At 45.6% G+C, this 25,698-nt stretch overlaps 1 long non-coding RNA gene across 1 annotated transcript; it reads left to right on the top strand.

Moving 5' to 3' along the window:
• Positions 1-22,673: 22,673 nt before the first annotated feature.
• Positions 22,674-23,640, top strand: LOC144775726 (uncharacterized). Its single transcript, XR_013600563.1, has 4 exons — positions 22,674-23,109; positions 23,209-23,289; positions 23,388-23,477; positions 23,571-23,640. It is a non-coding gene; the product is annotated as an uncharacterized LOC144775726 (long non-coding RNA).
• The last annotated feature ends 2,058 nt before the right edge of the window (positions 23,641-25,698 follow it).

Genomic DNA, 25,698 nt, shown 5'->3' with positions numbered 1-25,698 from the left:
TTTCACGACCCTTACAAGTTACTGTACTCGGGTCTACCAGACTCCATAACCGGCCCTCACTCCATCAAGGTCGCACTCTCTTTGTGGTGTTGTCAATGTAACCCTCGAGAAAATAGCCCTGCTTGGAGCAATTTTTAGATTTCTAAAAGCTATACCTGATTGAATTTTTCAAAAGTGATATCTTGATTTGTGTATGTTGAATTTTTGTCGTTTTAGTCTTGCATTCTGGTACATAGTGGTTATTTTTCTAAAGTGGTGTGAAGTACTTTTGTGGTGTTTTCACTGTGTTACTGTGTGTGTCTGTACAATTACATTACAGATTACTAGGCCTGAGCTTGAAATTCCACTTTGCTGGTGGAGTTTGCGGAGCTTTTTCACTCAGCGTTCCACATAGCATGCAGAGTTCTGAAAACCTCCGCTCCACTAGCAGACTTTTTACCTCGCTTGCCAATGTTAAATTGGGGTGTGCAAGCAAAGAAAATCTCACTCCATATCTAGAATCGAAGCGGAGTCCAATTCTCTTTTCATTGAGAAAAAACCAAAAGATATCTTTCCCTACAATGCTCTAGATGAGGGTTCTGCCTATCTCCTCTGTATCATACCCCAAAGGTGTCAGCACGTATTGACTTCCTAAAAAGTACTCACGTCAAATGGGTCTGATAGCTTAAGGCTATGGAGCTCACTCTAAGATGCTCCTTCTCCTCCGAAAAATACAGCAGTCTCTCAAATCTGTCCCTGCGCATCATACAAAAAGACAATGTTCAGCCCCCAATACATCACATGATAAACTTCTCAATTGCAACTTCTCTGTACTTTTCCACAGGAGCCATGTTGTTCAGCTCCTGCTCAGTGGCCTTGGTTCCCAGATCAGCCAGAAATGAAAGGCGTCCTCACTTTTTGCCTTCTAGTCGTTTTTCAAAGACATTCCGGGTATCTCCCTAAATCTTAGAATAACGAGGTCGAATTCCTGCACCTGCAGTAGGATGAGAACATACTGTCTTCGCATACAAAAAGGATTCATTTATTTCTTGAGCAACCAAGGAGAAATAGAAACTAATAACAACCTGCAAGCTGGGCCCACAATGCAGGCAACTTAAACGATACACAGTTATATTATATGGGTATAATGTCATCCTGCACATTATGCATACAGGAATTATAGACTTTTCTAATACATACAGATCCTACTGAAATGTGCATACAGCATTTTTATGTTTATACTAGCAGCCCTCTGGGGCAGAAAGGGGCCGGGGGCAGTACACCCGCTCCCGCCCGACCCCCTCCCGCACCGACTCCCTCCCGCCCGACTCACTCCCGTCCCGACTCACTCCCGCCCCCCTTCCGCCCCGACTCACTCACGCCCCCCTCCCGCCCGACTCACTCGCGCTCCGACATTTTCCTTTACTGCTGCCTCCTTCTTGCCTCCCCCTGCATCACACAGTCTCACACTGAACTTTCCCATGCCTTACCTGTGCCGCCGCTCCTCACTGCACAGCCGCTCGTCACTGCACCGCCGCTCCTCCTTCATCGTCATCACGCACGTCGCGTCGCGGTCATCACGCACGTCGCGTCGCTGCCAGCGCTAGGTCCCGGACGGCGCTACTTTCAGGAGACTACTTTGTTTACAAACTTAATTTTTTAAATTTACACTTTTTTTTTAATTTATATAGCCTATGTCCTTCTACACACCCTGACATTTTCATAGATGTATCGGGTGTGTAGATTGGCGCTGTGGTTCCCGAGTTTACCTGGCCAAAAGGTGCTAGTTCTCTCTTTATAATAGTAGTATAGATGATTTGAATAAATGCATCTTAATAGTCATAAAACGCTGCAAATGATAAAATATATGTGAGTGCATTTAAATCATGAGTATAATGCAGCCATACAATTTAGAGTGCTGTAAGCGCTCTATCACCGTTGAGGAAGCTCCCGCTCAAGTAGAACATCTACTCATGCGGCAGAAAGAAGCAGCGCCCTCTTGCGCTACGCATGGTGCAGTTTGCACAGATTTTCTAGATCAAAACAAACACCCGGCGTTAAAAATCACTGTGACCTAACAGACTTTGCCACTTGTGGAACTCCATGTAGTGCGTCAGAGGTTTTTACGCGGAACTCCACGAATTCCGCCAAGGTCTAAAGATTACGTCTGGGTGAAGCCTGACTGCTCTTGCCCAGCTACCAAAGAAGTGAGCACAGGTTATCTTTAGTGTGTAACTTACTTGCCCTGACTAGAGTGGTAGGTTCTGCCTTGCTTAGGTGCATACCCTAGCCAACCAGAACCTCCATTTCTAGCAATATCTATTGATATATTTGCACATATTAAATATAATAAATACACACCATGTCTTAAATGTGGTTTAAAGACTTAGATCAATGTAATACTTGTGAACAGGCATTCCATCACCTGATAGGTGTAAGAAGAGAGTTCATATTTGTGTATTTGTGCTTTTCATCACCTCGTTCCATAAATTTGTCTTGACCCTGCAATGCATGATTTCTTCCAGTTGTCTTCATCAGGACCGGTACCTCAATAAATGTGGCGGCTCATATAGATCATGCTCAAGGAAACATACAAGTGCCTTTTCGGCAGAGATTCTGTGCACAACAGACTCTTTGCGGTAGCGTTGGGCAGAGCAGCATTTCAGGAACCTCAGAAATGTACTTATTTTTCAGTGATTTTTGAGGTATAGCCTGATATCCTGATTCAAATCGATGTTTACCTCTGATGTGATTCTGATGTGCATCTTTGTGGCAGCTCTCTGTGATACTTTCCCACCACCAGCCATTTTTACTTAATTTATTGTATTTGCATTCATTTCTCAAACAGATGAGTTTTCCTATTTTCACACATCTGCTCTCACACCGCAATGCCTTGGCCCTCAAGATAGCCAGGGAAAAAATGGCAGAAAGCATTGTCACTCTCAGACGGGATTCCATGGCTGCGCCACTCCAACTGGTTGAGTGGTTAGGGGATCAGGTAGGCCCAGGGAACTTCATCCATTAGTTTAGATAGGGCTTACTTCCGACTGTTCAAATCTATGCTAACCATGCATCCAGTAGTGCTTTTGGGACCATTACAGGAATGACACTAACCATTGATACAACAGCGGATGAGCAAGGCACCTGCTTCCTAGGAGGGATTCTCCTCTCTGGGATCTCCACATAAACCCTCTACCCATACTTTCTACTCCAGGCAGACTTTGGGCATGTCCATCCATTCTTCTTTCAGCCAATCATATGCCTTTGCTATGTGCACTGGCACACAGCCTCTGACGTGTAGCCCATCACTCTGTCTTCTTGTTGCCTGGTTCTTAACATTTTCCTTTATTGGAAGTGTCTTTCTCAAAAAGATTGGACTCTCCAATTTGAAAATGTGCTACCTTCATATGCACCCAAGACAACAACCTTTGCCTTTGAAGACCTTTGCCACAAAAGACTTGAGGCCATGAGATTTGTATGGAGTCGAAGAGTGTCTGAAAGTAATCGCATATGTAGAACACCATCATAAAGAAGTGTCTGCCAACTTCACATGATTGTAATTTGACTGGCAGAATCTCTACAAGTTAATATTTGGGTATGTTATGTAGTTACTGAACATTACAGGCGAAAAAGGTGTGGTGTGCCATACATCCATTCTACCTCTGCCGAGTGGCATAACCTTGTGCCTAATGGGTTGAGCCCTTAAAGTCATAAGGTCGGTTTCAGAGTTGCACCTTTGGGGCTTACCTTCTTGGAGCAACATGTCCAAAATGACAGGGTGGGTAGTTACAGACAAACGTAGAACAGTATCCCATCCTCTTCACCATGCACTTCCTGTAGTCATTGACCCAGAAGTTCCCTGCCACATCTGGGGGCGACAGCAAATAGATTAAGGGCTATCCAGTTAAATGTTTGTATGACTTCCAATAATTGACAATAGACAACTCCATTACTGTAAAATTCAAAGTCGGGTTCATTCATAGCTTCTTCAACAAAGCAGTCATCACACATTCATTTAGATATGATGTGATCATTCATTCAGAGATTTATTTATTGGTAAACACTTCAAAATCTAGTGAAAAAAATCACAACCTCTAATTTCAGTGGCAGAGCACAAGATAAGTGGAGAATTGACAGACCAAGGTCATGTGGATCACAACATATTCAACCCTGGCAGAAAAACGTATCACCGGCAGTTGATCAAACATCCTCCTTTAGTATCAGAAAGGGGATGCATGGCAATTAATGCATTTGGCAGGTGACCCTATTTAATTACCCCAAGAAAACATCTCTTTTAATTTTATTGCCGAAAACGATCCTTAGTTTTTTGTTAACCTTCGAGAGAAAGGAACTTTGGGGCATATTACCAAGGGCAAGTATTGCCGCTTTTTCGGCGAATTGTGCCGAGAAAGCGGCGATAATGCTAGAGCCCTATTAACAAGGGCATTTTAAAGCCTGGCGCAAGCCCACTTTGCATGTCGGCAATTAACATCGCTAATGACATGCAAAGTGGGCGTTCCCACGACCAACCACATGCAAAATGTGGTTGGAGGTGGGAACACCCTATTACCTAGGCAGGCGTTGGGAGAGGGAGACCTGTGATAAACTCGTTTATCACAGGTCTCCCAACGCCTGCTCTGACCTGATGTTAGGGCATTGATAACATGGGGGAGTGTATCATAAAGCTGAATCCACCCCCCCATATTATCAAGGAACACATTAGCACGTGAAAACAACGTTTGTTTTCATGCGGTAATGTGCCATATCACCGACTATTGCTGGATTTCAATTCGCCTACGTGATACGCATTGATAATTGCGCGCTAAAAAGGCGATGAAATCCGGTGATAGCCGGCGATATGGGGATGTGTGTTGTGCATTTACTAACGCACTTCTTGGTAATATGCCCCTTTGTTTTCTTCCCTACAGCGTTATTAGTGTTGCCTGCCTGTTTAAACAAAGATTTGCTGATTTTCTTAACTTATTTCTTTAGATTGATAGGCCTTTGAGCTTGAAGAACCGGAGGGTATTCCCTTTTGGTCATTCAGTTTGGGTCTCCTTTTTCCGATTTTAAATCATTTTTCTAAGGGTAACTCAAGGGATTTAGTGGAATTGTGCCCTTAGTTATTGAGTTGGACCTAACATACCCTCCATAGTTCTACCCATCTCTTTATCTACAACAAACGTTGCTGCGCATAATAGATTACAACTTTTTTTTTATTAACCTGTAAATAGCCTAATTTGAACAGATGGGGCCAGATGTAAGACCCGTTTTTGCATGCGGAAATGGGTTTATGACTCGTTTGAGCATGCAAAGACCTACAGAGCAATGTACAAACCCTATTTAGGGAGTCACAATTTATTTGCGACTCACTAAATAGAATTTGCGACTCACAATTAGGAAGGGGCATGCCGAGAGCATCCCTTCATAATTGTGACTCACAACCCAATGCAAGAATGTTTTGCGACCACAATTGTGGTTGCAAAAGACTCGCAATTTACCGCCCTCTTCAAGAGGGTGGTAATGCACTCGCAAATGAGAAGAGGTCCCCAGGGGGTCCCTTCCCCTTTTGAAAATGCAGGGGAAAATAATTTTTTAGGGGCCGGCAGTGGTCCAAGGGGCCACTACCTGCCCTTAAAAAAAGAAACAAAAACATTTCATTTTTTTTTTAAAATGCAGCCCGTTATTTTTAAGGAAAAAGGAATGCATTAAAAAAATATTCTGAAGTGCAACCATGGGCAGCATAGCTGCATGGAGTAAACATTCTAATAGCAGCAGCAACATTTAACAAGAGATATACTTTTATAGTTTAATAAAATGATGCCACAGAATTAACATGATAAATAATATAAAATGTATTGCTTCATCATTTTTTATGCAGAGGTACATACCGTACTTCAGCTCTTTTCTAGGTGCTTTAAATAACAAATATTACTACTATCCACTCATGATACTCAATTTGCCTATGTACAAGTCGACCTTGCCGGATTCGTGACATGCAAATAACGACTTAGGGCCTAATTTATACTTTGAGGGTCCTGGAACCGCTGTCGCTTTTTGGCGTTCCGACTGCACGCATACCTGGCTTTCTGACCACCTGATTACTATGCGGGCGGTGAGACTACCTTCTGACTGACTCCGGACCGTTACCATCGCCAAGACCTGAGCTCCCGCAGTGGTGGCTGTAGGGAGGAATTCAATGGTGGCAGTGCCAGCATGGGCACCCCCTCACGATTACAAACTGCCTCTCTGCCGACCTTTTCATGGCAGGAACACCACCATGAAAAGGTGGGCGGAAAGATAGGTTTTGGGGTGCAAACATGTCTCCAGGGCGAGTGTGCCCTGGAGGCATGTTCCTAGTACTGCTCTCTGTGTGCCCCCATGGCTTGTACAATTTGGCGAGTACTGTTTCTCCTGCAGACTGTGCTGCAGGGAAACAGTGCGCCCGACCACCTGGAGCCTTCCCAGCATGGCTGTCATTGGCTGTGGCTCTTAACAACAGCTGCAGTATTCCTCTGCCATAACTGCACCGCAGGCACACCACCAGCCAACCGTGATATCATAATACGGAGGTCGGGATGCCCCATGCTTGTTGGCGCATTACCGACCTCCAAAGGTACCGGTGTCCCTGCCAACATCATAATAGGGCCCTTTGTTTCAATGGCAAATGTGTAACAGGAAGCACCCGAGCTCTCAGGCTCTCTATAGCCAATCAGAAAGCTGCAATGCAGCATTGTGATTGGTCTGAGTGCCCTGGTTCAACACTCAGCCAGGGAATGGGGAGCCAGTGCATGTGTTCCACCTAGACTGTAATGCAGCCTGGGCGGAGAATGTGCACACTTACAAAGTGCCCACCACTCCTCTCCAATCTCTGAGAGGAGAGCAGAACCACCCCGCCCCAACACGACTCCACAGCAGGAACAAATAACATGATAATAACGTCAACTTATTATCATTTTATTTTCCCTTTTTGTTTCACTGCGAAAAGCAGTGGGGCGACGCTGCTCCGCCTTAGCAGAGGAGCTGCCACTGTGTTTGAGGAATGTGTTTAAAACCAAATTATGAGACCAGGATGTGATAGGATACGAAAATAAAGCTCGAGCATCTATAGAAAACAGCATGCATAATCATACAATTATATTAAAAATGGCAAGGAAATGCAGTGATTTACTGAGAACAGTGTTTTTTGGGTTAAGTGCCAAATCCAGGATTTAACCTAGGACCAGGGATTGCAAGATAATTTATTTGACTACCTGTTCATGGGATTCAGCAATGTGATTGTGAAAGAAAGTAAAATATCTCCCCTGACATATATTTTCAATGTCATTGTTTATCATTATATTTACAACTTTTATGTAATTCTATAATATCGCCTTATAGCCCACCGTGGAGGGCTACACCGACCATTAAAGGCACGCTCCAGCGTTAAAGGCCCGAATCGAAGGCTCACTGCATTACTTAGGTGGCTCTGTCCCTGTCTGACTGGCCTTCCTGTGTCCTTTGCGTGTTGCACAATTACTCGATTTCCCAAGAGGCCTGTCCACCTCTGTGTGCAGGGAGACAGTGTTTCCGAGACAGCTTGTGCCTCACTTAGGAGAAAGGCAGATTAAGATCTTTTTATTTCGGAAATGTTTAAATTACATATTGCCCAGGGTTACACAATGTGTCGAGTCACGGAGCAATAAAGTTCCCCTGAGGGCTCTCTGCCACGTGGCTCTTTAACACCAAGGTACACACTGCATGAAGAAACCTCACTGTCCAAACATTAAATGCATTCAAATCATAATTTAATTAACACATTATTGCATGTTTCAGCAGGGCATTATTACTTTGGAGGAGACATGTCCTCTCTTGTCCCATGACCCCTGGGCATGTGATTTTAAAATGATTGTCTGAGCTAGTAGGATGATATATAGTGGTTTCCAATTAAATGTCATGAGAACTCTGGGCATTGTGAGATATCTCTGATTGAAAGGTTTGAAGTACCACAACTCCTGTTTGTCAAGATAGAGTGAAGGGCCTCTGTGTGAGTGCCCTGGTAATGTGGCTGATAATTATCCAAAACATAGTTTACAGGGTGAGTGGGGACAGGTTACTGACTGAGAATAAGTGGTACTCTATAGGTCACATTAGAATGTGGAATTACTGTGAAAACTGGAAATCCTGTTCCTGTTTAACCTAGTTATTCCCCATTTCCCACCAGTATTTCACCTGAAGGCACTGCCTGCTTTAAGCAGCTGAAGTCTCGAGATGACAGATGCAAGATACACAGAATTACCAGCCCCATCGGTATTAAAAGGCAACTTAGAATGATGGTTGAAGTGTTTGTGTTCTAGACACAAACTACATAAATTAGAAACGCTATTGGAGGTATTATCATAAGATAATTGTATACCACCCGAAAAAGGGCACCTAATGAGGACAAAAACAGTTATCTCCAGGATAAAGAGAGCCAAAGGTTCTGAAGCATTATTCTCAGGGACTTGTAGTATGAATGTAATGCCTGTGACTTTCAGGGGCATAGCTTGGCCAGTATGATTGGGGGAGTGGGCTGGTGTGAGCTTTAGATTCCCCAACAATCTTGCTGGGACATCTTATTAAAACACATTATATGAGATACAGGACATGAAGGAGACTTAATGGGCTGTGGAAAGAGAGAGGAGTGCGGATTGTCAGGGGTACTTAAAACACAATAGTTTTCAAACTGATCAATATTGTTCAAAACATAGACGAGAGAGAGAGTGTGTGTTTCTGTCAGTGTGGGAATGTAAAAATCCCAGATGAAATCCTACAGACACTTCACATTATCCTACTGACAGCACTTGTACCCATCTATTTACTACACAATACATTTTTAGAGGGGGTATGACTCCCAGAAGTTAGCGGGCTAGTTGTTTCTTAGCCGCTAGCTACAAAAGAGGCACGCTGACGTGGCGGGTGCGTCGCTGGCGTGCCGCTGGTGCGCCTAAGGCAAGCCCGTCTGTGCCCATCTGTGCTCAGGCCCGGCATAGGGCCAGTACTCCGAGTTCATTTACACCAGACTTTTTGACCTACTCAAGAGTGTATCTTCAAGAGTTGAACCCATCTGAGGGAATATCGAGTCGCCCGAGCATACTACTTAAGGCTACTCCCAAGGAATTGGCAAGTATATGTTCCAATTGCCATTTGAATCTCCCCCATATCCTGGATCACTCCATTAGTCGTCCTGATAACAAAAATGGAGGGATTAAAAACAAAGCAGATTTACCTCCCCTAAGATGTTTATTACTAAATGTTAGATCTTTGATTAAGCACAGCACAGAGTGTGCACTGCTTATTGAGGAACATAATTTAAAGCTGGATTTCATAACAGAGTCCTGGTCTGATAAAGCGTCAGGACCCAATTTAGCCAAAGCTAACCCCCCAGGCTTTCATTGCCACACTCAAGACAGATCACACAGGGGTGGGGGGATTAGCGGTTATATGCCATGACTCCCTGGAGCCTTCCTTCCATACAGCCTCCAACGTGACCAGTAAAGCACTTTTGTTTAGTCTTCTCACCTCTTATCATAATACTTTCAAGGGGATCCTCCTCTATCGATCCCCTGGCCACAGAGGCGACTTTCTGGAGTCTTTTGGAACACTTTTAGAGGAGGGACTATGCTCGGACTCTTTCACGGTGCTGGGGGGCTTCAACTTTCATCTGGAAGCTCTCACCGACCCCGACACTAATATGTTGGGACAAGTGTTGAGCGCCGGGGTACTTAGGCAACTGGTAGAAGACCCCACTCATGTTGCAGGACATACTCTAGACGGGATCTACTCAACCAACTCCAATGTAGCTTACACTTAGGTGCTTCCACTTACTTGGACAGACCATATCGCCATTCAATTTGAATTAATGGATTCTAACGACCATCAATTCAAACCAGAGCCCAAAAAGAAGACAGAAATAAGAGCCTGGAAAGATATCAATAGCATAGAGTTATGAGATTTACTTAAGGCAACCCCTCGCCCTCTTCCCTTAAGAGTTGACAACACTACCGCCGCATACACTAAATGGATAGATGCTGCTTGCAATAAATTAGCCCCTGCAAAATGATGGACTCCTAAGCGGGCCCAACCATCAGCACCTTGGTATTCAGAAGAATTAAGAAAGCAAAAACATGTGTGTAAACGACTAGAGTGAGCCTGAAGAAGAGGCTATAACAGTACTGATAAAGAGACGTACAAGCTAAGTCTCAACCTATACAAGAAATTACTATTTAACACCAAAAGAACGTTATTCTCAGAGCAAATCTCTCAAGCAAAATCCTTCTTCAAAGTACTCTTTAAGACAATAACTAACTTACTGCTCCTAACATCTCCAAAAATCAGAGCAGTCTTGAACTGTGTAAAAATCTGGCCTACTTTTTCAGCAAAAGGAGGAAACCATTGTTTCTTCATTTACGCGTATTCATAAAGTGGAAAAGGAGGCGCTACCTAGGGTGGTACCCAGTATATTTAAAGCTATACCGACGTTGGATAGTTTCACACCATTAGAGACACAAGACTTTATTAAACTCCTGGCCTAGATCCTATCAGGTTCTGCCCTGGACCCATGTCTGGTGTCCACGATCAAACAAATCCCAGAGGTCATAGTGACAGCCCTTACCCCCCTGTTCAACACCATACTCAAATCCAGCCAGTTTCCTAGTAAATGGAAAAAGGCATCTATTCTTCCTTTGCTCAAAAAACAGAACCTGGATCCCAAGGACCCTAACAATTATAGACCAATCTCGCTGTCTCTCCGGCGTGGGTAAAAGATTGAAACAGGAAAAAGATGTCATGAATGTATGAAAGCCATCTCGGGGTGGATGTCCTTGAATTGCCTGAAACTTAACTCGGGCAAAACAGAGGTCATCATATTTGGGAACAATCTGTACCTCTGTATGCCTGACCGGTGTCTGGAAGAATTGGGAACCTGCCCCGCACCGACCAAGAAAGCAAAGAACTTGGGGGTTATAGTGGATAACAGGCTCACTTTTGGGGACCACATACGTGGGGTGGTCTCAGCGAGTTTCTTCTTCCTTAGAATTATAAGGAAAATAAAGTTCTTTCTTCCTGAAGACAGTCTTAGGACAGTGGTCACGGCACTCATCAAGTCACGGTTAGACTACTGCAACAGTCTCTCTTTGAACATCCCAAAAAACATATTAACAGACCAGATCGTGCAGAACGCAGCGGCCAGACTGTTCACGGGGACACCGAAGTTTGTCTAGGTTAAGAAAGAACTAAAACAGCCACACTTGCTCCCAGTCAAACAAAGGGTGCAATTTAAAGCCCTCTGCATGGTCTTTAAGGCCCTCAAGGGGGTGGGCCCCGATTACTTAAAACAAAGATTTCAATGGTATGTTCCCAGAAGGACCCTTCGGTCCACAAGAGCAAAAAAAGTGCACTTCTCCTAGTCAAAAAAGCAAGCTGGGGTGGTAGGAGCTTTATTACATGTGCCTCCAAGGCTTGGAACAATCTTCCATTCTACCTCAGAATCTCAACCGAGGTCCTTTCCTTCAGGAAGGGGCTGAAAACTTGGTTATTCATTTTATAAGTCACCCTATGTCACAACAACCAATTTTGGAAGTGCTCAGGGCCAGGACCCCCTGAGGTAACCGTTGCGCCTATGAAGGTAAATTAACATAACATAACATAACAAACCCCCACACCACCCTGGGAGCTACTACCCTGGAGACTGCAGTAACTACCAAGAACTTAGAAACGGTGCTGAAAAGCCGAATAGAAAGCCACTTGTTTTGTTGCCCCAAAGGGTGTAAAACACCTTGGCTTCCAACAACTGCCCCATTGCTGCTCTGGCAATGTCCTCTGATCGAATGACTGGAAATGGGTAAGCTTGGGGGCTCAGTTTCTACAGTAACTACCACCAAGGAGCAGCGGCTACTAGTGGAGGGAAAAGGAGGACACTCAAATTTGCAGGAAGGTGGCCTTTGTCAAAGAGCAGCAGTGCTTGCTGCCACTCTAATTTTTTACCATTTAGCACACGCCTTATAGTGCGTGACATGTGTTGCTTCATATCTTGACATTAATGCGTGGAACAGGTCTGAATCACTCACACTACTCCCAAGATGGCTCGAAGCAGGGGTATAGCTTCTGTTGATGTAGTAGGTGCAGTAGAACCGGGGACTACTGAACCCCAATCATTGTTGTACTTCACAGTTCAAACAGTCGACGTTGATGCTTATTTCCTTCCTTGAACTAGGGTCAGTACCACACTCCCTTTGCAAATGGCTCGTAGGACGTTTCAAACATAGCTTAGCAGTGCACAATTCAACTGGAAGTTGGTAGAGTTTGCCATAAGCCACCCCGACCAAAGATATCCATTGGTTCAGATCAAGCTAATTTAGAACCCTAGAATAGGGTGGTTTTTTTAACTTTGTGTAGATAAATGGAAAGATAGAATGCAGGGGTGGCTGGTGTTCATGGGCGAGATGGGCGCCGCCCTACCACCCTTGGGGGATACAAAAAATGTGAGCTGGAACACCGAGCAGCTAGCAATAAATTGTGCTGGCTGCTCGGTGAACAAACATGGGCAAATCTTTTTTTTTTGGGGGGGGATGATGGCTCTGAGTCTTGGCTCTCTGCCTCTGCTGCTCATGCTTTTGGCAGGGCGAAGAATTCTGCGCCCTGGAGCCAGAAAGCAGAGCAGTGATGACACACAGGGGGGCAGGACCTGTGTCTCATTGCCAAAATACAGCTTTGAATTTGGGCGAACTTCGGAGAGCCCAGGGAGGAGTCTGAAGCTTCCCATTCATTGCAATGGCTGGGGGCGGGCCAGTTCAGCTTCGGGGAAAGTAGTGGGGGTGGGGCTGGGCCTCTGCCTCTTCCTCGTGAGAGACCCAGTAACAGTTGTTGTTTAGACTACTGATTGGTGTGCTGGGCTTTGGGGGAGTGGTCAATCCAGAACTTTCCAATTTGGGACGTGCACTCTGCAGTCACGAGTCGGAGCCTGGAGCGACAGAACAACATCGTGGTAGAGTCCTGGAGCAGCACACTGAATAAAGTAAGTATTATTATTTACTACAGCCAAGTTTGACCTGACCTGACCCGACTAATAATGATGATGGCTGCAGCTTCAGGAGCGTGAATGAAAGCGTGGCGGGTGGTAACTAGTTTAAACACTGGCGGTCGGACCTTTCACAGAATCACATGTAGACTCACTGCCAGTGAAAGCAGGCCCGGTCGCCAGTGTTACTTGCTTCTTAATTAGTCACGGACTGTGTGCATGCTTTCGGTAGGCAGCCAGCAGGCAGACACGGCGCCTGTACTTTTGATCTTCCTGTAGTTATGATTAAGAAGTCACTGTGTAGACGTACCATATATCTAGAAATAGCTTGGCATTGGCAGTGATATGGGTTGCTGCGTGGGTCTCAATCTATTTATTAGGTATGCTGTAATAATAAAGGCTTCATGGCCTATTTACGTTTCAAATCTTTTCTACAGGATGATATTATTGGGGACTGGGTGATTTACAAACCACCGTTTCCATGGTCGAGCCTGAATGAAAGAACCCTGGGGCCCAGACAATGTTTCCCACAGATAGTCACAAGTGCGCCCTGCAGCCCTCCACCTCCTTCCCTCCCCCCCCCCAAAAAAACCCCATGCTGTCCCTTTCGCCTTGGCACTAATGCACACACTTCCATCAGCTCTGAGCAGGCAAAAAATGGCAACCTCTCCAACTCCGGTTCTGGGCAGTTATTCCCCATTTTAGGGCCACCTCCCACCATGGCCAGTGAGCGTGAGGGCAAAGATGCCCATGTTCCTCGCATGATCACAGTATCTTTATTTCAGGTGCTTGACACGCACGGATCTAGCTGCTAAACGCAGTGAGACACTTTACAGCATGGTCAGCGACTAGCTGCCGCCTCCCCCCCAATCCGGCACCCAATACCCAGGAACGTGGACACGAGACGTCTTTACTTTTTGGAAGGCGGGCGCTAGTCGCCCGGCCGTATTTATTAAAGTATGAAATTAAAAAAGGTTTTAATTGCATAATCAACAATTTATACAAAAATTCAGCAGGACATTTAGGTACATACTTCTTAGCAACAAGTTTGAGAGCCTGACTTTAACAAAACTCTAATACATGTTGTTTCCTAACTTATACTAAACATCCTCTTCTAGAATTTTTGTACATTTCTGGCCATATGGCAGGGTCACTACCGGTGTCAGGTCCTACAAGCTGCGCCTCCCCTCTGGATGTGCGCATGCGCAGTGTTACCCCGGGAATTGCCCGGTCTACGCCCTGAACTCCATTTACCCACTAAAGGAGGGCCCTTACTCTGCGCCGGTGGCGTCATGAGTCCACGCGCGCGGGGTGGCTACCAGCCTAAGGAAAGCGTGAACTACTCCTACCCGCGCTCCTTTGCTTTGCAGCATCTATTACCTTGCCCCTGGAGTTGTGGGAGTGGCCCGCAGGCTCCTCCCCCTGGGCGGGAACCTCCATAGGATGATGCCCGCCCCCTCAGACCTCAAATATGTGCTCACCGATAATGACCTTACCGCATGCCCCATACCTAATAAATACGACGACCTATGGGAAAAAATTCTAAAGGACAGCTACACTGGCTAATAAATAACAGTATCAACGTATAGCTAAAAAAGGGAAAAAAGGCCTAACGACACATGGCATTGTAATACAATTCGCTTCAGACATGTTTCGCTAAATAACAGTATCAACGTATAGCTACAAAGGAAAAAAGGCCTAAATACACATGGCTTCAAATACCATTCACTTCACACCTGTTTTGCTAAAAAGGGATAAAATTCCTAGACAAAAGCATCAACAATATACCAACAGTTCCACCTCTGTTATCCTGTGAGACCCGTGGACCGTACCCTCAAAACTTACCATTCAACCAGACATAAAAACTGCTACAAAACTTTTGTTCCAAGGGATGGTGGGTGGGAAAACAAAGAAGCCCCGAGCGCGGGGCACACCGTTACGGCGAGGGAGCGTCCAGGGACAAGGGGGTCTCCTGGGCGCTCCCTATCTCTTTATTCTCGAGGGGCCAGGTGGCCCCTCCTATCGCCCGCCCCCCCTGACCCGGACCCACTTCCCAGGATCCGGGTCAGGGAGGCCGCCAGCCAGTCGGCGGTGGGCCGCGCCCCCCAGGGCACGCCCCCACCGCCGAATGGCGACAAAGGAGAGAATGGGGGCGACGGTCGCCGCGCCGCCATGCGTGCGGGGGGGCCGAGGGCCCCCCCTTTTCACATGGTCAGCGACTAGCTGCCGCCTCCCCCCCAATCCGGCACCCAATACCCAGGAACGTGGACACGAGACGTCTTTACTTTTTGGAAGGCGGGCGCTAGTCGCCCGGCCGTATTTATTAAAGTATGAAATTAAAAAAGGTTTTAATTGCATAATCAACAATTTATACAAAAATTCAGCAGGACATTTAGGTACATACTTCTTAGCAACAAGTTTGAGAGCCTGACTTTAACAAAACTCTAATACATGTTGTTTCCTAACTTATACTAAACATCCTCATCTAGAATTTTTGTACATTTCTGGCCATATGGCAGGGTCACTACCGGTGTCAGGTCCTACAAGCTGCGCCTCCCCTCTGGATGTGCGCATGCGCAGTGTTACCCCGGGAATTGCCCGGTCTACGCCCTGAACTCCATTTACCCACTAAAGGAGGGCCCTTACTCTGCGCCGGTGGCGTCATGAGTCCACGCGCGCGGGGTGGCTACCAGCCTAAGGAAAGCGTGAACTACTCCTACCCGCGCTCCTTTGCTTTGCAGCATCTATTACCTTGCCCCTGGAGTTGTGGGAGTGGCCCGCAGGCTCCTCCCCCTGGGCGGGAACCTCCATAGGATGATGCCCGCCCCCTCAGACCTCAAATATGTGCTCACCGATAATGACCTTACCGCCACAGGCCAGCATTGTTAACCGACGATCTGGCCTCCCCCTGCCTAGACCTACCCTAGAAAGTTCTCACTTTAGCAAAACCTTCCAACCAGGCCCTGACATCATCAGACCACAGGACCCTTCCTTCCTCCGTCAAATGGACTCCCCTCACCAGGTAGAACAAATACACCCATGTTGGATCATCTGCAACCGAGGGGGGCTTGAAATAATTTGTCCCACTGTGTGTTGATCCTCTTTATCGAGTGATTCAAGGCCCTGACCGAGTCCCTGCCACCACGGGATAAGTTGAGACCCTACTACTGTGCCACCCGGGCAAGTCCTGAAGACCCACCCACAGTGGAGATGAACTCATCAATGAGTATTCGCCTCCCCAGTTTGGCCAATTCAGTCCCCCCTAGGTGAAGTATCACCACTGACAGGGGGTCGGGCTGCTGAGCTAAAAGTCCCTGAAAGAAGTTCCTGACCTGACCAAGGCACAGATCCTCAAACCAACTCTTCCCTGTCCTGCGTCCAGCATGTTGCTTGTGCTGGCACATTGTAGCTCCTCCACTTCTGGAAATGAGTTCCTCCCCTGCGTGACAGGTTTGAGAAACTGCAAGAACCAGGAAAAGACCAAGAAAACCTGGGTGACAATTCCCACTCCCCCCTTAGGGAATGGGTAGCACTTACACCTGCCAGCAATACTTGGGCCCTTGGTGTCCTCTTTCTTGACGTATGCTTCCCTTTTGACGTCCACCCGCTACTGATGTTGCGGTGTGAAGCACTCCTCCGATATCCGCCATGGACCCAGCCGTGACTGACGTAAGCATCCCTTGGGCTGTCCACCTGTTGCAGCTGTTGTGATGTGGAGCACTCCAGGTATCCGCCATGGACCCGGTCATACATAAATGGAAAAGATAAACACAAACCATTAGTGTGTCTGGCGATAACCGCTGTACACGTGCTAGTCTTACATTGCCATCACTTGCTAAGTTTTAGATAAGATTAGCGCCAGCTGCATACTCATTGACACTTCCGACTGTAAGTGTTAAGCATAGCCTCAGTTTGTGTCCCATGTAGTGTGACTGAATTAGTGTCACGGAGAGTGCCCTGTAGAATGACCTTTATTAGGAAATAATATCCCGTGCGCAGTACAGCGACCCAGTGGCAGTGCCACAATATCCCGTGTGCAGTACAGTGACCCAGTGGCAGTGCCATGGCACATTTATGTCCACTTTGGCTTCTGGTAAATCTCCTCCTAGGCAACCGTACATGATCACACGCATCCCCAGAACTATGTGATGCCGCAACTAGGCTCTTGGGCACCTTCTGGGCGTGACAGCAGGACCCCAAGTAATCTTTCTACAGGCTCTAGGCCCTGTCTCTATGCCATTTGTGGTTCCCCTACCACTTTACTGATATATGGCTTTGGTACACCCCTAGAGCTCCACGTATCTGGTGCTAAATTACTGTGTGCCATATAGGTTTACAGACTGTAATTATTCGCCTCTAATCTCATTATAGGCTCAACGTATATTGTGCCAATTTACTTGTGTGTTAAATAAGTTTACTGACTGTAATGTCTTGCCTTTAGCCTCGCAAAGGAACTAAAGGGATGTGTTTAGAACAAATACATATATTTGTTGTACACCTGTTCTCTTTCCATTTACTCATTCCTGAAGTCATAGACTGGTAAAAAACCAGCTGCTCTACATTCCTTCAAGACTTAGCCTGAAGGCTGCACACGATGCAGCTACCACTAGGATAGCTTTCTAATAAGGTTGACTTTAACCTATCATGAAGGGTCGCTTGGACTGGTGCAATGTCCCCCCTTGAATAGTGAACAGCGCCTCAGATGTTGATTACCTCTCAATGAAATAAGTCCCTTGCTTGGCTTTCTGCTTTGGCTTGCCAAGGAATGTTGGACCTGGGAAACTGGCTTTCACAGTGTCGTCAAGCCCTACCCTTAGCTGTGCGTTAATCCCCAGGAGGACCCCAAGAGAAGGGGGTATACCTTATTCGTGAATGGTTCCACGATTGTTCTGACTATCACCTCAGCAGACACCACTCATTGTAATTCTAGAGTGTCAAATTTTGACTTATGTCAATGGCTGTTCCTTGCGTAAGATAAATAAGCAGGCGAGTGCCTGGAGGACATCAATGAAGAAGCCCAGTAATTTTTCAAAACAAACTGTGTCTAGCTCAAACCGTTCAGAAGTTACAAAAATGCAGCAATAGATGTTGCCTTGCCGTCAAAGGACCTAGCTGTTGCTTATTGCTATATTGAAGTGTTACGGCCCGACTAATGAGATGGAACCTGTGCACAGACCTGGGAAAACAATGTCGGAGTAATACTATCAGTATCAACAGTTCAAGACCAGCATGTTTGTCAATATCAACACTTAGTAGTAGGAAACGGTATAATGTGCAATTCTGCACAGAGCAAACATTTTTGGGAAACCTTACAAGTTTTATCCTTGTCGAGAAGCGCTTTATGAGGACTGCCGCCAAACACTGAAAGCACCGTGACAGCGGTGGAGAGAAAGGCTGGGTCCTGTGAGATATAAACGAGCTGGGCCCCATGTGGCCTCGCTCATTGCTTTGCACTGAGACTCCTGGCCGGTGCCTGCAGCCTACAGAACATTAGTCCACAAGGGTAAACTACAATCATTACCGTGCACTATTCTCAATTCTGGACTGTCACAGTCCGTGTGTGCCCACTACCCATGTGCATCTACGTTCTGTTCACACCAAATGTGTCACAGTATTTGAGCGTGCGTACCGAATTCACACCTGTGATATTGCAGCTCCCTACATTTTGGTTTTGTACGTCCCTGCAAACTAGGGTGACCAGAATTTTAAAGCCAAAAACATGGACATTTCAAAAATTAGAAGAAGGACTACAGTTGTACTTTCAAGCAATGAGAATGCTCCTCAGCTGAGAATTACAGAACAGGCAGTAAGAACCTAATTAAAATGCAATGTTTAAACCCAGTAGTTTGTCTGTTAATTAAATTCCTTTCTTGAAACAACTGCTAACTATCCCTTCTTTGTAAAATATAGAAAACACCTCCCACCGTTTTTTGTCGACCCTCTCTACAAACTGGGACATGAGCTAAATTTCTTGAAATCTGCTGGGACGGCTGGTTAAAAACAGGGACCGTCCTGGCTAAACGGGGACACCTGGTCACCCTACAGTGCAAACAGCTTTGAATTTAATGGCACTCCTTCTGCGCGCACATCCTCCGTAGATGTATGCAACATACGCAGACAAGTCTAGAAATCCAGCGCAGTGTGTTTGTGAATACCCACGATGTACGACTAATTCTATATTAATACCCACGATGTACGACTAATTCTATATTTATTTTATTTAATGCATTGCTATAAAGCGCGGGTTTTTCCGAAGGTGTCAGAGCACTGTACCATAGAACCCGTTACGTTACATGATAAAACTGTTGCAGGAATAGAGCAAACAAAATGTAGCATGCACAGACTGTCTCAGCAAAATTACCTTTTATTCAAATCTCCATGTTAACTTTAGATTGTACAAATATAGGGACATATCCAATCACCTAAAAACAATCACCCAACAGTGCTATCCATGCAGCAACAAACATCAGCGTGAGTGCCCGTTTGCTAGGCACTGGAAACCGCCAGCGCAACCTAAGCGCGGCAAAATTACCAGCGAGGAAAAAACACGGCCCTTTGTCTACCCTCACTACACAATGCGAAATCCAGTGGGAACCTCGCTGACTGGGCCTATTCACACGTTATTGGTAATTAACAGTATGGCAGTTCGCATCTGATTCGTAGGAAAAGGTCAACTGACCAAGTCTGCAACAAAGAAGGCCACCAAGGAAGAGTGCACACTTAGGGAACCAGGGGGCCCGCCATACTGTAAATTTCCCACCAAAGTTAGGCCACAATCGGAGGAAGACAGGGATTGTCCCGAACCTTCGCCAAAGTGAGAAAGCGAAAAACGGTCATGTTAATACAGCAGTGTGAACGAGTAACCAGCAGTCATCACGCTATCTTCATGAATTACCTCGCGGTGAACCGTACCATGTGACAAGCATAAAGCATAATGTCCATGTTTAAAACATCAGTAACCGCGTGCGTTAAGTTAGGAAGGCGGCATGCAGCATAAAAAGGATGGAGCGTCCAGGGACAGGCAGACAAAGCGCTAAACTCATGTCTCATTCTGCCATGAACGTAATCAGGCGATAAACTGTAAAAGTGCCAGCTCGCGCGTGAGCTTTAACAAGTAACGCAGCATGAAAGCGGGTAGCGCCGTCAACATCTATCTTCATTCTTTTCCTCATACCTGCACGTTTTCAAACAGATATACGCACACATATGACTATGGACATAACCACAGCCACCCTGACCCCGGTCCCTACCGAATTATAAAATTATATTTTGTTGAAATCTCAAAGTGATGTGGCACATTGTGAGTTATGCAGCAAGTGCAGCAATTCCATAATTATATATTAAAGCCTGGGGCCACGGAAAGAGGAACACATACATTTAAAGTTCCTTCTCACTTAGGTATTGTAGAGATGGCCTAAGTTTGCCAACACGCAAAAGCACAAAAATCGAAATACTGGGCCGCAGAAAAGGTGTGTCTTGACTTGTCTGTGACTCGTCTATTCAGTTAATATTTAAAACTATCACATCAGCAAAATTCACTTCAAGCGTGAATTAGTAAACTCGCCAAGAAAAGAAAACGCTGGGTTTCTGGGGCGCAGGACTATCATCACGTTTCCATTTGCTTATTGTCTGCTGTATTCAGACAGATAATTAATCAGTCTAGACTGGTACCTGTGCAGTAATGGAGGCCTGCCAGTACGTTACTATTCCATCTGTCTCAATGGGATGTCTTCACACGACTATACATCTGTGCTGTGAGAACAGAGGAGCGGAGGCGCATTACTGTTCGCCAAGTATTATTCCTCAAGGCCACCGCACAAACAACCCTTACAAAACCGGGGCGTTGTTTCCACTTCATAATGGAAGTCAATGCCTCCCTCCTCGTAGAAGTGCTAAAAACTCCAGTGCATAGGATCACATGTGTTACTATTACGCGCCAGATTTACAAAAGCCCTATGTAAATTTTTCGTCAAGATTCACATAGCAAAAAATTCGTGCTGGCAAATTAGTGCACATTTCGATTTGTGCAACTCCAAAGGGTAGTACAAACATATAATAGGAGCATAATCGCCCAATCAGAGACCCACAACTCCGAACAGAGCGACTTGTGGACAGACTAATTACAGTTTGTAGTATAGCAAACTGCGGTTACACAAATAAACAGTGCTCCGGCGATGCATACCATCTTTAAATAAACAGTGCCCCGGCGGCGATGCCAGGTATTGAGCCCGTGGCGCTATGTATTCCCATCACGCGCCCTACCCCTGAGCTAAAGTACACTGAGCCGTCCTGCCGCCCACCCACAGCAGTATCACCGACCTGCATAGTGTAAACTTAGGCTCCGAGGCTCACCATTTAGCCCCAGTGTCCTGCCCGCATCACGGGCTCCACCGCCGAGATCTTTGACGGAGTTGCCCGTCCAGTCCCATTCCGGCGCCACACTCCTCGCCGAGGCCTCATCCAATGTTTTGACTCTTCCCGCGGCGCGCGTCCCGCCGAAGACCTGCAGGGAGATACCAGAGAGAAAAATTAGGAGGCCCCGAACGCCAACCCCAGTATCCGCAATAAACAGGGGGGTCAACACGGCTCCGGAACCTGTAAAAAGGAAAGAAAAGGAGAAAACAAAGAAGCCCCGAGCGCGGGGCACACCGTTACGGCGAGGGAGCGTCCAGGGACAAGGGGGTCTCCTGGGCGCTCCCTATCTCTTTATTCTCGAGGGGCCAGGTGGCCCCTCCTATCGCCCGCCCCCCCTGACCCGGACCCACTTCCCAGGATCCGGGTCAGGGAGGCCGCCAGCCAGTCGGCGGTGGGCCGCGCCCCCCAGGGCACGCCCCCACCGCCGAATGGCGACAAAGGAGAGAATGGGGGCGACGGTCGCCGCGCCGCCATGCGTGCGGGGGGGCCGAGGGCCCCCCCTTTTCAAAACCATCTGCATTGCAGCAGGAGTGTTTCACACATGTGGTGGTGTGCTGGGGATACTGGGATGGGTGAGGTGCAGCCGAGAGCTGATTACACAGGCCAGGATGCAGTGTGGAGGGAGGTGGGACGTTAACACCGCGTCTGTGCTGCCCGTCTCACTCTGCAGCTTGAATAGAACATACACGGAAATGCCGAGGGTCACACTGTGTCAATTGAAAAAGGCTGAGCTCGAACCACAGTTCTTCTTCTTTAGGGTCAGTACATTATTAGAGACGTACCTTCCTCCTCCCGGACCTCAGAGCATCCCACACATGCTGTTCACAAATAAGCACTGGCAAAAAGTCACTTTCATTCTTGAATGTACCTAGCGTGTGATGTGGATTCTTCTTATCAATGTCACCTCGTATATCTTACGTGCATTGTTGTTCGCTGCTTTTTAACACGTGAGCTCGGGCACAAAGAGGTGTAAATTGTGCCCAAGATCACACCAGTAATTGTCAAGTTAGCCGATCAGGATTGGAATCCCGAATCTATGGATCCAAAGATCATTCTGCTGAGAAATTGTTGGCTTAGTTATAAAATGGGCCCAGAGAAAACGTAACTAATTCCCATTTGCAGTAATAATAGAACTCCTGCTCCCACACAAATTGGAATTCGTCACACTGCTTGGTGGTCCTATGAAGCGATACATAAATTGTGGCAGCCATTAGGGTAGTGCACGAGGTACCATTGGAACTGCGTTGCCACTGTGAATTGTGGGATTCTCAGTCTGCACCAGAAGTGAAGCCATTGTGTCACGGGGCCTGGCTGGTGCAAAGAATGATATGGGCCCACTGGCAGTAGCTTCTCTTTGAATGATGAAATACAGTCGTGATCAAGGTTCAGCCAGCCCTTCAGGTCTTTGAGCCTCGGTGCGACTGCGACTGCTGCACAAGTGGAATCTTGTCCCGAGTTACCGATATGTTGGGAAGTGAGACGTTATGCAAGGACAGGTTACATCATAACCTATAATATGGATTGAACGTATTTGAATAGATATAGGGAATTATGATCTCTTATTCCTAAGCAGCTCTATAATAGGATTATCTCTCCATTTATTTAGTAAAATTATCAAAGAGAACACCAATTGAAAACAGATAAGAGCGGCTGGAAACTGATTCTTCCAACGTATAAAGGTTAGTGTGATTGTGGTCTTTGAATATCTAGGTAGATACAACTCTATCAGGCAAAAATCTGAGAACTGAAATATGTACATATTATTGTCATTTATTAAGATCCCCGACTTTGAAAACCAGTCCAGACAGGAAGTTAAAGGAAACGTAATTACCATATGCGAGTTGGCACCGGATCATAAGGTTAGTATGTCATGACTGGTTACCCTTAGGGTGTCACCTGGAGGACTCAGAAACAGTAGTCAACAAAGGAATATACAAATTGTGACATTTACTTTTAGGGCTTGGAAGACCCCGTAGCATATGGAAGAAATTAGAGATCTCCTTACCAAACGAGCACCCTAGCTCGGGCAAACTTCTAGACACATCAGGTAATACCTTAATAGGTTAATCTCACTTTATATATCATAACTTTTGTAGAGAGGGAATTTGCCACCAAGTATTCCTTATATATATTTCTTTAGGGTTTGTTGAACTAACTGCGCCTTCCAAATTTACACGCGAGATATCCACGTCTGGGACCCATGTCTGGCCAGACATAGAAGGTATTATGGAATGCTTTATACTATTTTCTGACAAGATCTAATAGAACCTCATAAAATGTATTTCGAATTAATACTTATTTACAAAATGGGCAGCTATTTTGTTGCAAAAGAGACGGTAATACGAATTTACATAAGATATTATTGATGTAGTGATCATGGAGGCTAGCCGTGTGCGCATAGTTGTCCTCAGACAGTTAGGAGATGTTTTGAATTAATGCATTGTTTTTTTTAGAATTGATTGTTGCTGTTTTTAAATTTGATAGACACAGATACAGATACATATATTTGTTATTTCAGATACCCTGTAACCAGTGAGGCAGGAAGATAAATTCTGTCGGTCCTGAGGAAGGTGGTTTAAACCCACCGAAACGCGTAGACCTGGCGTTTTAGTCATAAAATTCACCTGGACTACCTCCATCGCAGAAATTAGTTGTTGTATGTAGTATGATTTGTGGTATGTATGTATAGAGAGTGATTGTGGACATATGTGTGGTTATCAGGGTTATTCAATTGACTGATCTAATTGTACTTACAATGTATTGTACTTTTTTTTATATCTATATGAATGATGAAATGACTATTTTATGATACAGCATTAGCACTTGGTTTAAAATAAATGAAAATATATAAAGAAATAAAAAAACAATAAAGAAAAAATGAAAATGACATAAAAACCATGGTATCTGTGATATTTAAATGAGTTTTTCTTGAAAAATCTGTTTGAACTACGTCAAATGTAAAATGATATAGCCGTAGGGGAATTTCTCAGGTTATTGTTCATGTTTTCCTCTTTTTTCCCTGGCTAAAAATATAATAGAGGGGGTCCCAAAATTTTTGCGACTACAAGTGGAATCTACGCCTATACTTTGCACAGGCCCGAGGCATTCTGTATTGATATGCTTTGGAACGGGCAATACGTTCTGGTGTGACTCTGGTTGGGTGATAGCTTCATTTTAATTGCGGAGAGTGTGAAGTTTGGTGTATGAAAGGTCTGCATCTTATATCAACTATATGTGTGGAGAGAATTTGGCGCAACGGTCAGAGCGGCCACCTTTAGAACTGGAAGCCAGGTTCGAGTCTTGGCATCGACTCGAGATCCGTGATTGTAGGCAAATCCCTTAATCTCCCCTTGTCTACTAAAAAATGAATGTGTCCGTCTGTAATGCTACTGAAATCCTTTCTGGTCGAATTCGTGCTATATAAAACTGCAAAAACAAACAACAAAATGTGTAGCGCATACTAGTGACCTTTAATATTAAGTTAGGCATGATGGCTTTAGCCTCCTCGTGGAAACAAGGCTGTGATTCAGACCTGCTATTCACAGGTTTCGTACACCAAACTTCATACCCACCGCAATTGAAATGAAGCTTTTACCCAACCAGCTCAACCCACTGAGCTACTTCTGTTTATAAAACCACTCTCTGGTGATAATAGCTGATAGATGTATTTATTGGGCATGTTTGAAGCACTTATTCCCTGGAATAGAGTTTCATGGCGCATTTTACTTTCAAAGGCATTGTATTGCAGAAATATATCCGATGTCACCACCTAGCATCCCCTCGCCCATTCCCTACCTTCACCCAGCTGAGAAGCGTTTATCCACAACGCATTTGGGTTCCATGGTTTTTAGATGGCTTATTGAGTTAATGTGCAGGCTATGGACTTCCGAGTTTAACCTGTGGGGAACTGGCTCAAATACTAAAAGGGCCTACCCAGCGTTTCATCTTTCTGAGACTCATTAAAAGAAGCAGAGATGGGCAATAGCAGCACGTGATGTACCAAGCTTTGCATAATCTGCACGCCCCTCCACCAATCAAGTTTCTCCATCTGCGAGCTCCTTGCTCTTTCATGAACTCGACTGAGTGCCCTGCTGCTGAGGCGTGTATGTGTGTGTATTATCTGCAGGTGACAGGTCACATTGATGCACCAGACAAGCCAATTCATTAACACCTCACTGTCCAGTATCGTTCCCTGTCCTCCATTACTAGTTTAGAGCTCGTACACTTTCCTGCATTGCTTGCACCCAAACTCTTAGTGCTCCACTCTC

The sequence above is a fragment of the Lissotriton helveticus genome, chromosome 1_1 (genome assembly GCF_964261635.1).
Source record: "Lissotriton helveticus chromosome 1_1, aLisHel1.1, whole genome shotgun sequence".
Lineage (NCBI taxonomy): Eukaryota > Metazoa > Chordata > Amphibia > Caudata > Salamandridae > Lissotriton > Lissotriton helveticus.
The sequence above is the reverse complement of the archived record's forward strand: the minus strand, read 5'-3'. Positions and strand labels throughout refer to the sequence as shown.